This window comes from Littorina saxatilis, linkage group LG4, assembly GCF_037325665.1.
Source record: "Littorina saxatilis isolate snail1 linkage group LG4, US_GU_Lsax_2.0, whole genome shotgun sequence".
NCBI classification, from domain to species: domain Eukaryota; kingdom Metazoa; phylum Mollusca; class Gastropoda; order Littorinimorpha; family Littorinidae; genus Littorina; species Littorina saxatilis.
The window spans coordinates 5418015-5433504 of record NC_090248.1 but is presented as its reverse complement, the minus strand read 5'-3'; the positions used below and the strand labels follow the sequence as shown (position 1 = coordinate 5433504).

At 43.7% G+C, this 15490-nt stretch overlaps 1 protein-coding gene and 1 long non-coding RNA gene across 2 annotated transcripts in view; one reads left to right on the top strand and one right to left on the bottom strand.

Moving 5' to 3' along the window:
- LOC138963941 (multiple epidermal growth factor-like domains protein 11) overlaps window positions 1–15490 on the bottom strand; it is a 231214-nt gene that overhangs the window by 147128 nt on the left and 68596 nt on the right. The gene's annotated exons all lie outside the window — the stretch shown is intronic.
- Window positions 14640–15490, top strand: part of LOC138963528 (uncharacterized) — a 3106-nt gene continuing 2255 nt past the window's right edge. The window contains exon 1 of the long non-coding RNA XR_011454843.1: window positions 14640–14690. This is a non-coding gene — a long non-coding RNA (uncharacterized lncRNA). The remainder of the gene's footprint in view (window positions 14691–15490) is intronic.

The following is a 15490-nucleotide window of genomic DNA, read 5'->3' as shown; positions in this document are numbered from 1 at the left end:
CATATTAGGCGCCCAGGCTCCTATTATGGACCATTTGTGATTTTGACTGTATTTAATTTTTGCTGAATGTCTATCAAAGCTATTTCACTCTAATTAGGCCTAACGGTTAACCTAAGAGAGATAGGCCGTGATCGTGAAAAGTAGGATGTGCGCCGAAATGGCTGCGATCTGCTGGCCGATGTGAATGCGTGATGTATTGTGTAAAAAAAATTCCATCTCACACGGCATAAATAAATCCATGCGCCTTGAATATGTGCGCGATATAAATTGCATAATTATTATTTTTTTAAATCCCTGCGCTTAGAACTGTACCCACGGAATACGCGCGATATAAGCCTCATATTGATTGAGAGAAGGACTACCAAACACAAAATAAAACTCTTCGCAAGAAAACAAGCTAGTTATCAGCATGAAACAAAAAGTGGTCCATATTAGGAGCCCTTCCTAATTAACTGTCTGTGTCTGCGTCGAAGATGTTACTGTGAATGTGTTTTTAAAAGACATTTATCAGGACGGCATTCAAACCACACGCACCAGACCGACTAAATGTAACAAACAAGTCGCGTAAGGCGAAAATACAACATTTAGTCAAGCTGTCGAACTCACAGAATGAAACTGAACGCAATGCAATTTTTCAACAAGACCGTATACTCGTAGCATCGTCAGTCCACCGCTCATGGCAAAGGCAGTGAAATTGACAAGAAGAGCGGGGTAGTAGTTGCGCTGAGAAGGATAGCACGCTTTTCTGTACCTCTCTTCGTTTTAACTTTCTGAGCGTGTTTTTAATCCAAACATGTCATATCTATATGTTTTTGGAATCAGGAACCGACAAGGAATGAGATGAAAGTGTTTTTAAATTGATTTCGAAAATTTAACTTTGATCATAATTTTAATTTTTTTAATTTTCAGAGCTTGTTTTTAATCCAAATACAACATATTTATATGTTTTCGGAATCAGAAAATGATGAAGAATAAGATGAACGTAAATTTGGATCATTTTATAAAAAAAATTGTTTTTTTACAATTTTAGATTTTTAATGACCAAAGTCATTAATTAATTTTTAAGCCACCAAGCTGAAATGCAATACCAAAGTCCGGCCTTTGTCGAAGATTGCTTGGCCAAAATTTCAATCAATTTGATTGAAAAATGAGGGTGTGACAGTGCCGCCTCAACTTTTACAAAAAGCCGGATATGACGTCATCAAAGACATTTATCGAAAAAATGAAAAAAAACATCCGGGGATATCATACCCAGGAACTCTCATGTCAAATTTCATAAAGATCGGTCCAGTAGTTTACTCTGAATCGCTCTACACACACACACACACACACACACACACACACACACACACACACACACACACACATTCACCACGACCCTCGTCTCGATTCCCCCTCTAACAAGTCGCGTAAGGCGAAAATACAACATTTAGTCAAGTAGCTGTCGAACTCACAGAATGAAACTGAACGCAATGCAACACTCGTAGCATCGTCAGTCCACCGCGCACGGCAAAGGCAGTGAAATTGACAAGAAGAGCGGGGTAGTACTTGCGCTGAGAAGGATAGCACGCTTTTCTGTACCTCTCTTCGTTTTAACTTTCTGAGCGTGTTTTTAATCCAAACATATCATATCTATATGTTTTTGGAATCAGGAACCGACAAGGAATAAGATGAAGGTGTTTTTAAATTGATTAGGACAATTTAATTTTGATAATAATTTTTATATTTTTAATTTTCAGAGCTTGTTTTTAATCCAAATATAACATATTTATATGTTTTTGGAATGAGACAATGATAAAGAATAAGATGAACGTAAATTTGGATCTTTTTATAAAAAGTTTTTTTTTTTTACAATTTTCAGATTTTTAATGACTAAACTCACTCATTAGTTTTTAAGCCACCAAGCTGAAATGCAATACCAAACCCCGGCCTTCGTCGAAGATTACTTGACCAAAAGTTCAACCAATTTGGTTGAAAAATGAGAGCGTGACAGTGCCGCCTCAACTTTCACGAAAAGCCGGATATGACGTCATCAAAGACATTTATTGAAAAAATGAAAAAAACATATGGGGATTTCATACCCAGGAACTCTCATGTCAAATTTCATAAAGATCGGTCCAGTAGTTTAGTCTGAATCGCTCTACACACACACACAGACAGACAGACACACACACACACACACGCACATACACCACGACCCTCGTCTCGATTCCCCCCTCTACGTTAAAACATTTAGTCAAAACTTGACTAAATGTAACAAGTCGCGTAAGGCGAAAATACAATATTTAGTCAAGTAGCTGTCGAACTCACAGAATGAAACTGAACGCAATGCCATTTTTCAGCAAGACCGTATACTCGTAGCATCGTCAGTCCACCGCTCATGGCAAAGGCAGTGAAGTTGACAAGAAGAGCGGGGTAGTAGTTGCGCTAAGAAGGATAGCACGCTTTTCTGTACCTCTCTTTGTTTTAACTTTCTGAGCGTGTTTTTAATCCAAACATATCATATCTATATGTTTTTGGAATCAGGAACCGACAAGGAATAAGATGAAAGTGTTTTTAAATTGATTTGGACAATTTAATTTTGATAATAATTTTTATATATTTAATTTTCAGAGCTTGTTTTTAATCCGAATATAACATATTTATATGTTTTTGGAATCAGCAAATGATGGAGAATAAGATAAACGTAAATTTGGATCGTTTTATAAATTTTTATTTTTTTTTACAATTTTCCGATTTTTAATGACCAAAGTCATTAATTAATTTTTAAGCCACCAAGCTGAAATGCAATACCGAAGTCCGGGCTTCGTCGAAGATTACTTGACCAAAATTTCAACCAATTTGGTTGAAAAATGAGGGCGTGACAGTGCCGCCTCAACTTTCACGAAAAGCCGGATATGACGTCATCAAAGACATTTATCAAAAAAATGAAAAAAACGTTCGGGGATTTCATACCCAGGAACTCTCATGTCAAATTTCATAAAGATCGGTCCAGTAGTTTAGTCTGAATCGCTCTACACACACACACACACACACACACACGCACATACACCACGACCCTCGTTTCGATTCCCCCTCGATGTTAAAATATTTAGTCAAAACTTGACTAAATATAAAAAGGACATTATGTGTTGCATCCAAAAACTATGTGATTAAAACATTATCAGAAAAGGAAGGGCAATGAAAATCCTAAAATCTCCAACTCGAGTCACTTCCTGCAGATACATGGAGAGTAAAGTCCAGTCAATCAGCCACCCTCTCGGCCGGATGTTTTGGGGAGGGGGGGAACTAGAACAAAGACCTCTTTGTGGTCAGTCGGCTTTCTCAGGGCCAGCAAAGCTCGCCTCAGCAACACATTTGAAAATGATTAACTCGCTCGGTACCGGAGGTTTGCTAAGGAATAGAGACGAACTCTTATCTGGCTGGCCAAAAATTGTCAGTTTAAAATGACCTACTTTCTCTGTTCAACGCACGGGCTATTCGTACTGTATCTCCTCTTGTGCACTTACAAGGCTCTTATGGAGAAAATAAGAGATACCAAAAAAGGTGTGTGTGTGTGTGTGTGTGTGTGTGTGTGTGTGTGTGTGCGAGTGTGTGTGCCCATAGTGTGTGCGCGCGCGTGCATGTGTGTGTGTGTTTGTGTGTGTGTGTGTGTATGTTTGTGTGTCCCAGTGTGTGCACAGTGTGTGCCTGTGCGTGTGCCTGTGTGTACCGTTTGTGTGTCATTATATGTCAGTTATAATGTGTGTGTGCAGTGACGGTGTGAATGTGTGTGTGTGTGTGTGTGTGTGTGTGTGTATGGTGTATGCCGGTGCAATGTGTGTGTGTGTATGTATATAATTATATATATATATATATATATATATTATATCATATATATATATATATATATATGTGTGTGTGTGTATGTGTGTGTGTGTGTGTGTGTGTGTGTGTGTGTGTGTGTGTGTGTGTGTGTGTGTGTGACCGTGCTGAGAGAGAAAGAGAGAGAGAGGAAGCCGATAATCGTCTGATTCTGCAGACTCGCCGAGAGGCGGCCGGGGTTCGGCACCAGGCTGATGAAAACGCAGAATAATCCATCAAAACAACACTCTAACATCAAGTTTTAGAAACCAGAAAAACGTATCGTAACTCCATAGGTTTTGTGGTGTTTTGCGCACTGCTGAAACGCGTTTAACACGACGTGAATCGCCGTGCGTTAACGTAGCGAAAACGTCCAAAACACAGACACCAAAACTCGATGTTTTACCGTGTTTTGCACCCTGCTAAAATCCCAGGGATTTTATTGCGTTACGGCAGTTTTTCTAACTTGATGTGAATCGCACAGGTATAATGCCACAAAATTCAGTTGATTAACTTCATGTTTCATGTTATATGCCACGTTATAGTGCCAAAACGTGACTTTTCGCCCAGTGGGGATAAGAGGGTTGAGGGTTGAGTTTTGGAAGATACCTCGGTCTTGCAGACCTGTGGCCTAATCTCCTTGTCAGCATCAGGTGAGATTAATGGGAAGGTTTGTAGATCGACGGGTGTGGGTCTATTTTGTAGGAACTCACTAGGGCCGCCAAGCCAGACCTGCAGTTTCTGACCCAGGTTCTCCGGTGAACTCCTTGTTGCCGCGTCGGCAGGGTTGAGGTTGGTGGGCACATGATGCCACTGGTCTGGGGATGTCAATCGCCTGATCCTCTCTACTCTGTTAGTGACGTATGTGAAGAAACGTCTCTTCTCATTCTTGATGTAACCGAGCACGACGTTGCTGTCAGTGTAGAAAGTCACAGTGGGCGAACTCAAATCAAGCTCTTGTTCAATCAACTGCCATATCTCTGTGGCAAGAACCGCACTGCAGAGCTCCAGGCGAGGGATGGTGTGGCCGCTAAATGGGGCAAGTTTGGCTTTTCCCATCACAAACCCAAGGTGAAAGCCTTGTTCATGGGGCACCTGAACGTAGGCCACTGAAGAGATAGCCTTCTCTGAAGCATCGCAGAAGACGTGGTATTTAGCATCGGGTGACTGGGTAAGGGATGTTGGAAGAAACATGCGAGGTGTTTCGAGCCCTTTGATGTCTTGGAGGGACTGTTTCCACAGCTCCCAACGGTGGCGGAAGTTGTCCGGGATGGGTTTGTCCCAGGCCTTGCCATCTGGAGACACCTCTCGCAGGAAAATCTTGCCACTGATGGTTGCTGGAGCGAGGAAACCAAGAGGGTCATAAATCCCGTTGATGGTGGATAAGACCCCTCTTCGAGAAAAATCTCCATTGGAAACCTGGGGGGAAATGTCAAATGTATCTCTTTCCAAGTTCCAGCTCAAACCCAAACATCCATGAGTTGGTAAGGGATCAGTAGGCTGGAGGTTTTGCAGCTCTGTGGACAGTTCTTCTCTGGGAAAGGCTGCCAAAACACTCCTGCTATTTGAAACAACCTTGTGGAGATTGATCCCGCCGTTTTTTTGAAGCTCTCTTTGCGTGCGCTGCATGAGGTGGACAGCTTGGTCGACTTCAGGAACGGAGGTGATCCCGTCGTCAACATAGAAGTCCCGCTCGACGAACTTCTTCACATCTGGCGCACTGTGGGCAATGCTCTTCCGGAGGCCGTAGGTAGCAACCGCTGGAGATGGACTGTTGCCAAAGACATGGACACACATCCTGTGTTCCACGAGGGGTGCGTCAAAGTTGTTGCCTCGGTACCAAAAGAAGCGTAGGAGATCTCGGTGTTCTTGGTCAACGAAAAACTGGTAGAACATCTGTTCTATGTCCCCAGCTATTGCCACTGCATCTCTGCGGAACCTCAGCAGAATGCCAAGGAGGCTGTTTGTCAAGTCTGGCCCAGACAGCAGCAGCGAGTTCAGAGAGACGCCTTCGAAGGTCGCTGACGAGTCAAATACACCGCGGAGTTTGTCAGGTTTTTTGGGGTGGTACACTCCGAAAAGTGGAAGGTACCAGCAGTGTTCAGCTTTACCCTGGGGGACCTCTTCAGCGGAGCCACTCTTCAGGATCTTCTCCATAAACTGGAAGAAGTGTTCTCTTTTTACGGGGTTCTTCTTCAGTGATGCCTCCAAGGCCTTGGCACGACTGACAGCTTGGGACCGATTGCAGGTGGGGATTGGTTTTTCCGATCTCAGGGGAAGAGGAGCCGACCAACGCCCTTCTTCATTTTGCTTGAATTTCTCATCCATGAGAGCCAAAAATGCTTTGTCCTCCACGGACAGCCCAACCTTGTCATCTTCTTGCGTTCGCTGGAAAACTTCAGCTCCGACATCTTTGGCGACGTCGACCTTCAAGTTGAACGGGCAAGGTTCAAAAATGGTCCTTCTTCCATCAATGACGCTCGTCTTGGCAACTCTGATGGTCGATGGTTTGTGGACTTTGTTGAGGCACACATCCCCGATGATTACCCAGCCAAGAGGCAGTCGCTGTGCAAATGGCGATTTCGGTGGGCCAACAATTTGCTCCAGCACGTGGTGGGCTTCAAGTACGTGGGGCAAGGTCAAGGACCTTCCGTCAGTGGACTGGACAGTGATGTTCCGGAGCTGACGACCACTCATCGCTTGTGTTCCGCCGCAGGACGTTAGCTGATATTCAATTTCACTGGGGGACGAGCCTAGCTGATCCATCAGCTCCGGCGTTGCCAGGGAGGCATTGCTTTGGTCATCCAAGATCGCGTAAACTTGGATCCCCTTGGTCTTTTCAGGGGGAAAAACTTTGACCTTCACCACCTTACCGCAGGATCTGCTCAGGTGACCCCCTTTGCACAAGGTGGTGCACTTTGCGGACACCTCCCCGCCATGCTCTCTGATGGGATTCAAGGATGCTGATGGTCTGTCCTGATGCATGGTGGTGTGGTGCCTTCCAGAGCAGACACTGCACTTGACCGACATATTGCAGTCCTTTGCCCTGTGGCTGGTGGAAGAAAGGCATCTGTAGCACACTCCTTTCTCTTTCAGGGTTGCCTTCTTTTCACTAAGTGATTTTGCTGCGAAGCCTTTACACTCCAGCAAAGAGTGCCTTGCGGTTGTGTGGATTGGGCAAAGCTCGGGTTTTGCTTCAAAGTTGGTCTTTCTGGAGAGCACTGGCTTGGCTTTTTTGTCGTTCTCCAAATTGAAGGCCGGGTCGTTCTGAATTGTGGCGCAAGTTTTAACGAAGTCCACAAAAAACTCAAAGGGGGGGGGGGGGGGGGGGAATGGGACGCGGTGATTGCTTTTGTATGTCGCTGCGCGCATGACCCACTTCTGTCTGAGATGGTGAGGAAGCTTCCGTACCACCATGTTGACCCCTGTAGACGAGTCGTAAAGGGCAAACAGTGTGGCGAGGACAGGGTTCATCTTGGCTGACAAGATTTCTTCGAGGAGGTCGCTCAACTCATAGAGGCTGCGCTGATCTTTAGAGATAGGTGGAAACTCCTCCAGCCTTGCCTTCAGGCATGCCTCAATGAGCTCAGGTGAGCCAAACCGCTCGTCCAGGCGCTTCCAGAGGAGTTGGAGTCCTCTCTGAGGATTCCCGATGTTGGCGGACCTCAGGCTCTGGGCATACCTCTTGGACTCTGGTCCAAGGTACTTGGCCAGGAGGTCCAGCTCCTCGGCAGGAGAGACATCCAAGTCGAGCATGATGGATGTAAAACAGTCTTTCCAAACGTGGAATGACTCCGGGCGTTCATCGAACGGAGTCAATCGATGAGTCAAGAGATCCCGCTTCATCCAAAACAATGAGGCAGCGTCATGTGATGACTGGACTGGTAGGGACGTGTGGTTCTGCCTGGGTCCAACTGCAGATCCCTGTGTATTGAGGCGGGAAGAGGCTCTGGAAAGAGTGGGAGATGATGCGTTAGACGGCTGGCTGTAGGCATCGTCGTTCGACAATCTTGGCTCGTGCCATCGACGTTCGTGCGTGGTGGACGTGGAGTAGTCCTGGAAGGCGGGCTCATTCTTGATCGTTCTTTGAACAGTGTGGAGGCTGGGCTCGTCCCTCAGCCTGAGGGCGCTCAGCTCCGCCAGTTCCTTGGTAAGGCAGGCTTTCCTTTTTGCCAGCTGGTACTGTTCCTCTGCAATCTGCAGCTCGAGTTCCACCTCTGCCAGTCGTTGGTTGGTGATGGAGAGGGTTCGGGCTCGAGCAGTCTTTTCTTGAGACATCATAGTGGCGAAGTTTTTTTTACTATTCTGGCTCGCGGATTCTTGCGCTCACGCCCCAGATAGTTTTACCAAGATTCTTTATTGTAAAGTAAAGTGAAGTGAAGACGGTAAAAAACTGAAACATATGTAAACAAAAGAAACCATAAGAAAAAGTACAAACTAATATGAAAAGAATCAAAACACAAAATCGCAACCTCTAAACCACCGCAGTCGCGACCAAAAAAACCAACGCTTGGTGGCAAATGGGGTACACAAAAAATCGAATTATCCAAACACACAACTGAAGCACTGGGGCCTTCGTTCCGAGTCGTTTTCTTTTACCATAACTTAAAACCAAGAAAACACTACATCGACCGAAGTCGGCACGCTTCTTACTTTTACTATAATTCCTACAACAACACTAACAACACTCTCAAACAAGGAACTTAGTCGATAAATATCGACAGGGGGCCGACAAATGGTTTAAATGGGAAATGTGTGTATATGGGTGTGGGTTTGAAACAAACAAACAAACCAACCCATGTGAACCCCGGGCCGCAGGCCTTCGATGTAGTGATTGAAAAAAAAGGATGTTCTCAAATGGTTCAATTCTCATTTGGTCTGATTCTCAAATGGTACCGGTATACTCCCCCCCCCCCCCCCCTGGCCGCAGGCCTAGGAGTAAAATTTTTATAGACACTGACCTTCTTCCCAGGGGTCATTGACCCAGTTTTAGCTATGAGAGGTGGTTCGCCCAGAGGCTGTAGAGTATACTGGGGCGGTCTCTTTGATGTCTTGAGAGGAAACTTGGCCAGGGTAGTACATGCACCAGAACTGGTGGACACCAAGGACAAACATGAAATCGAAGCAGTTTGCTTTCAGAGAGAACGGTCGTCAGCAACTCAAACTTCTCTGTTTTCTTTTTTTTTTTAAATCTGACTTTCTTTGTGGCCCCCTGACTCCGCCCCCCTCCCTCTGTAAGGACCCCCCTCCACAAGGACCGATTTTTGTCAACATTTTAAAGGTCGCTAGAGAGGGGTTCCACTGTATGACCTAACCGCTACTGGCAGACGGCCTCAATCTTCACGCGCAAAGACGAGATTAATAGGTGCTCGGTTTTGGTATTTTGAATTACATTACATTAAACCTTTGTTGGGTTTCATGGTCATAGCAACAGCCATAATAATATTACATGATGTATAATATCATATTTCAGCATATGTGAATTACATGTCATCATACTAAACTGTCATACATTTTTATTCCTACATTATTCTGATTGATCACAACCAAACCTACTATCATTGGACACATCCAAATGCAAGCGCCTGTTCTTGACAATTTCTCTCTGATCTAAATATAAAATCAGTGCAATTTCCTGGGTCGGGCTTTGCCACAGACACTCACGGTTTGGCCTGTAGGTAAAATGTACAATGTATTTTCTGATTTGTGCACAAAAGCTTTTTTTCTTTTTTCTTTTTTTTAACATAACAATGTTTAATGTCACTGTATGTTTAAAAGACCATGGTCATATTTGTAAAAAAAATGTTAAATTAGAAAATAAATAACATTTTGGTTCATGATTTTTCCTACACCTGTGCTAAAAATAAGAAATAAAAATGTCGGGTATATAAGTCACTCAAATACAGCTAGGTATGAATGGCTCGGTTTGAGTTTGTTGCAGTTGACCCTGCACAATGCGACATATCATGTTTTTGTTGAACAATTTTGACGTCACCCCTCCCATAGGGTGACGTATTTCACAACTTCCTGTGTTACACAAACTCTGTGATGACCAATTTTGACGTCACCCCTCCCATAGGGTGACGGATTTCACAACTTCCTGTGTACACAAACTGATGACGTATTTCACAACAAAATGGCGCTGCCCATGGTCAACCTCGAAACTATCCGTATAGAATGGGGGCGTCCTCGCCCCCATAATGAACAAAATCACAAACTCAGAAAAGTAAACCAGATCTACAACAAGGAAAAAATGGCGGAATAGCTCGACAACCACGTGGAAGACTGCAAATCTTACTCTACCAAAAAATGTGTGTCAAGAGCGATCACACAAACGATTACAACCTCAAAACAATGTAAATCATACTAGAGTCGGATCCTTTATTAAAAGAAATGAAAATTACTCACACTTCGTGGGCCACCAGACCTCTTTAAAGAGAGGAAGAGAGAAACCGTCCCGGCAAGGACAGATTCAGGGGAAACTACTAAGTAAAAATTTACAAAGCACAATGATCTCCCTTATACTTCTAGAAGTACATATTCTTTCAACTGGAATAAACGAAACGAAATTAAAAGAAGATTAAAAATACTGTCGGAGACAGGACAGTTGTTTTGTTTGCTCCAGAAATGTATATTTTGTACATTAGAGTGTTCTGAACTTTTGAGTCGCAAAAAGTAGATCCACAATGTGTACAGTCTCTACCCATGAGCTATCGAGGATTCAGGCCCGTTGTTGGGTAAGTGATTTTGGTTGTTGGGTAAGTTACCGAAAAATAACTAGCCCTACAAGTTTACAGAGAGAAAGAAGCAGAGGGGGGATAAGGATCAGATAGATATCTACTACCAAGGACCCGTGTAGATCTATATAAAACTAGTTTTGCCTTTGCTGGGCCGTCAAGGTGGAACTCTCTTCCTTCGAATGTTAAAACTAGCAAATCTGTAAATATTTTTAAATCTTCTTTAAAAAAACATCTAAACTGTTCTCTGTAAGTACACACCCGCGGTGACATAATCATGCGAATCTTACAGTTCTGTCTAATGTATACTATATTAATATTACTATATAATTATATTCAAGTCTTATCACATATTCATAGCATATAGTATTCATATTGTTTTACTTCGTATATTAGATTTTGCGTTTCGTGTGGCCGTGGTGCTTATGCTTATTTACTGTGCATTTACATGTTATGCCTGTATGAATTCATTATATTATGTTGTTTATATGCGTGCGGATGTGTTAGTGTGAATGTAAAGGGCACGTTGTAAGATTAGGCCCTTGGCTTAAAATGCTTACCCTTTATGTCAATAAAATATTCTAAGTCTTAGTCTAAGTCTCTCTTGGATACTTGCAGGGATAAGTATACGTATTCATATACATCAGTGTGTATGTGTGTGTGTGTGTGTGTGTGTGTGTGTGTGTGTTTTATAAAATAATCATATTATGAAAGCACATACATTCTTATCTTAGTTGTTATGTATTCATTGTTAGTAAACATCGGCATTATTCATGTTTTACTTTAAACGCAATCATTGTTATTTATAGATCACAGGCACCTGATGTAAGTAGGTCACACACGTGTAAATGTTGTGCCCAGTCCTTGTTTTTGTTTCTGTTATTATTTTAGTTAGCAGGTCTAGTTGAGCACGTATTAAGTATCATGTACCCACTACTAGTCATTGTGCATTTTAGTTAATGGACTGATGATGTCATTTGTATGGAGTCGACGCACGTGCGAGGATATGTATGTGTGGGAGGGGGGGGGGCGCGGGAGATGGAAGCTTGCTGTATGTTATGTAATGTATATATTGTGTGTGATACGTGGAAATGTGATACTATTTATTTGCATGTATGATACAGGTACAAATGTGATAATTGTAGGCTTATACTAGTGATTACTGTGTGTGATACATGAAATGTGATATGAATGCTGTTTTTATATGTTATACTCTTACTTTCTCCCAAGCGCAAGACAAATTCTTCTATGAAAATTGAAGCCAATAAAATTTGAGTTGAGTTGAGTTGAGTTGAGTTGAGTGTGTGTGTGTATGTGTGTGTGAGTGTGTGTGTGTGCATGTGTGTGCGTGTGCGCGCGTGCGTGCGCGCGCGCGCGTGTGTGTGTGTGTTAGTGTGGGTGTGTGCGCACACACACACACGCACACACACACACACACACACACACACACACACACACACACACATACAGGCACACACACACACACAGGCACTTGAAAATCAGCTCTTTCGCGAGTGACTGAAACATTGCTGTTTAAAAAGTGTTTGTTGTTGTTTTCGTTTTGCCAGTAAAGTACGGAGCGAGTGTCCAAGCGTTTACAAATACGGGACACAACTCCAGTTATGAACAGATCAACTGTTGTGGCAGCAGTTACTTCTCCTTTCACTAAAACTGGGAATGTACATGTACTACATTGGGTCTTTATACCACAGCAGCAGCCTTTTTCTTCTCTGATATATTAATGTCCTAATAGCGATCATTTTGCTTTTTCTAAACACTAGCTTTCATCGCTAACTTTCATCTTGTTTTTTCTTAAATACTAGCTTTCATCTTGTGTTTCTTAAAAACTAGCTTTCATTTTGTTTTTATTTAATTCTGTCTTCGATCTTTTTGAAAAGGTATATGTTCGTCTTTGAATGCTAACAAATTCAACAATTTCCAACATCGACAATTAACAAACTTGTCATCCACATGGGCAGATTTGAGGCACGGTACATGATGGAAACCAACAGGGTATGTAATTTTAAGCGATGGTGCAGTCATTCTGTGTACCGTCAAGGCAGGGGTGTCACGTTGATGGAAACCAACAGGATGGTATGTAATTGTAACGATGGTGCAGTCATTGTGTGTACCGTCAAGGCTGGGGTGTCACGTTGATGGAAACCAACAGGGTATGTAATTTTAAGCGATGGTGCAGTCATTCTGTGTACCGTCAAGGCAGGGGTGTCACGTTGATGGAAACCAACAGGATGGTATGTAATTGTAAGCGATGGTGCAGCTATTCTGTGTACCGTCAAGGCTGGGGTGTCACGTTGATGGAAACCAACAGGATGGTATGTAATTGTAAGCGATGGTGCAGCTATTCTGTGTACCGTCAAGGCTGGGGTGTCACGTTGATGGAAACCAACAGGGTATGTAATTTTAAGCGATGGTGCAGTCATTCTGTGTACCGTCAAGGCAGGGGTGTCACGTTGATGGAAACCAACAGGATGGTATGTAATTGTAACGATGGTGCAATCAGTGTGTGTACCGTCAAGGCTGGGGTGTCACGTTGATGGAAACCAACAGGATGGTATGTAATTGTAAGCGATGGTGCAGTCATTGTGTGTACCGTCAAGGCTGGGGTGTCACTTGATGGAAACCAACAGGATGGTATGTAATTGTAACGATGGTGCAGTCATTGTGTGTACCGTCAAGGCTGGGGTGTCACGTTGATGGAAACCAACAGGATGGTATGTAATTGTAACGATGGTGCAGTCGTTGTGTGTACCGTCAAGGCTGGGGTGTCACTTGATGGAAACCAACAGGATGGTATGTAATTGTAACGATGGTGCAGTCAGTGTGTGTACCGTCAAGGCTGGGGTGTCACTTGATGGAAACCAACAGGATGGTATGTAATTGTAACGATGGTGCAGTCATTGTGTGTACCGTCAAGGCTGGGGTGTCATGTTGATGGAAACCAACAGGATGGTATGTAATTGTAACGATGGTGCAGTCAGTGTGTGTACCGTCAAGCCCGGGGTGTCATGTTGATGGAAACCAACAGGATGGTATGTAATTGTAACGATTGTGCAGTCACAAGTTGTGTGTACCGTCAAGGCTGGGGTGTCACGTTGATGGAAACCAACAGGATGGTATGTAATTTATGCGATGGTGCAGCTATTCTGTGTACCGTCAAGGCTGGGGTGTCATGTTGATGGAAACCAACAGGATGGTATGTAATTGTAACGATGGTGCAGTCAGTGTGTGTACCGTCAAGCCCGGGGTGTCATGTTGATGGAAACCAACAGGATGGTATGTAATTGTAACGATGGTGCAGTCACAAGTTGTGTGTACCGTCAAGGCTGGGGTGTCACGTTGATGGAAACCAACAGGATGGTATGTAATTTATGCGATGGTGCAGTCATTCTGTGTACCGTCAAGGCTGGGGTGTCATGTTGATGGAAACCAACAGGATGGTATGTAATTGTAACGATGGTGCAGTCACAAGTTGTGTGTACCGTCAAGGCTGGGGTGTCACGTTGATGGAAACCAACAGGATGGTATGTAATTTATGCGATGGTGCAGCTATTCTGTGTACCGTCAAGGCTGGGGTGTCATGTTGATGGAAACCAACAGGATGGTATGTAATTGTAACGATGGTGCAGTCAGTGTGTGTACCGTCAAGCCCGGGGTGTCATGTTGATGGAAACCAACAGGATGGTATGTAATTGTAACGATGGTGCAGTCACAAGTTGTGTGTACCGTCAAGGCTGGGGTGTCACGTTGATGGAAACCAACAGGATGGTATGTAATTTATGCGATGGTGCAGTCATTCTGTGTACCGTCAAGCCCGGGGTGTCATGTTGATGGAAACCAACAGGATGGTATGTAATTTATGCGATGGTGCAGCTATTCTGTGTACCGTCAAGGCTGGGGTGTCATGTTGATGGAAACCAACAGGATGGTATGTAATTGTAACGATGGTGCAGTCAGTGTGTGTACCGTCAAGCCCGGGGTGTCATGTTGATGGAAACCAACAGGATGGTATGTAATTGTAACGATGGTGCAGTCACAAGTTGTGTGTACCGTCAAGGCTGGGGTGTCACGTTGATGGAAACCAACAGGATGGTATGTAATTTATGCGATGGTGCAGCCATTATGTGTACCGTCAAGCCCGGGGTGTCACGTTGATAGAACATAAACTGAGACTGGGAGAACAGAATGTGTGCAAGAAAATCCGTTCACGGCACAACGCACTTGTCTGCTATGCATACAATATGTGTTAAGGCAAACGGACTATCGCATACCAGCTCATTTTCTTTCACGTGTATTTACGGGACGTAACTCCAGCTCAGAGTAAAACTAACTGTGGCCGCAGTTACCTCTCCTTGAAAAGCAACTGACCATTTTGAAACAACACACAAGGTCATTGTTGAAATGACAGCAATACGTGTGTAGCAAACCCCTCAGACTTGAAACCAACATCTATTTTCAATTTAATATCTGCTTTTGGCTATCTCAGTCAACATAACATAAAACTAGGGAAGGCATCTATACACTGACTACTAGGTTTTTAACAATATTAGTCAAGTCTTGCATAAACTACAAAAAGTCCAAAACTCGGCAGCACGCCTCATTCTGAAAGCACGAAAACGAGATCACGCAACACCACTTCTTCACACACTGCACTGGTTACCTATTCAAGCCCGCATTGACTACACACTGTCCACCCTCTGCTTTAACTTCTTTTCTGGCTCGTCTCCTGCTTACTTCTCTGAACTCCTCACCGTCTATTCTCCAGCAAGACAACTCCGTGCCTCTTCTGACTGTCGCATCCTCACCATTCCACACACCAAAACCAAAACATACGGACAACGCACTTTTACTTTCTGCGCACCCACACACTGGAATTCTCTCCCCTTTCACAT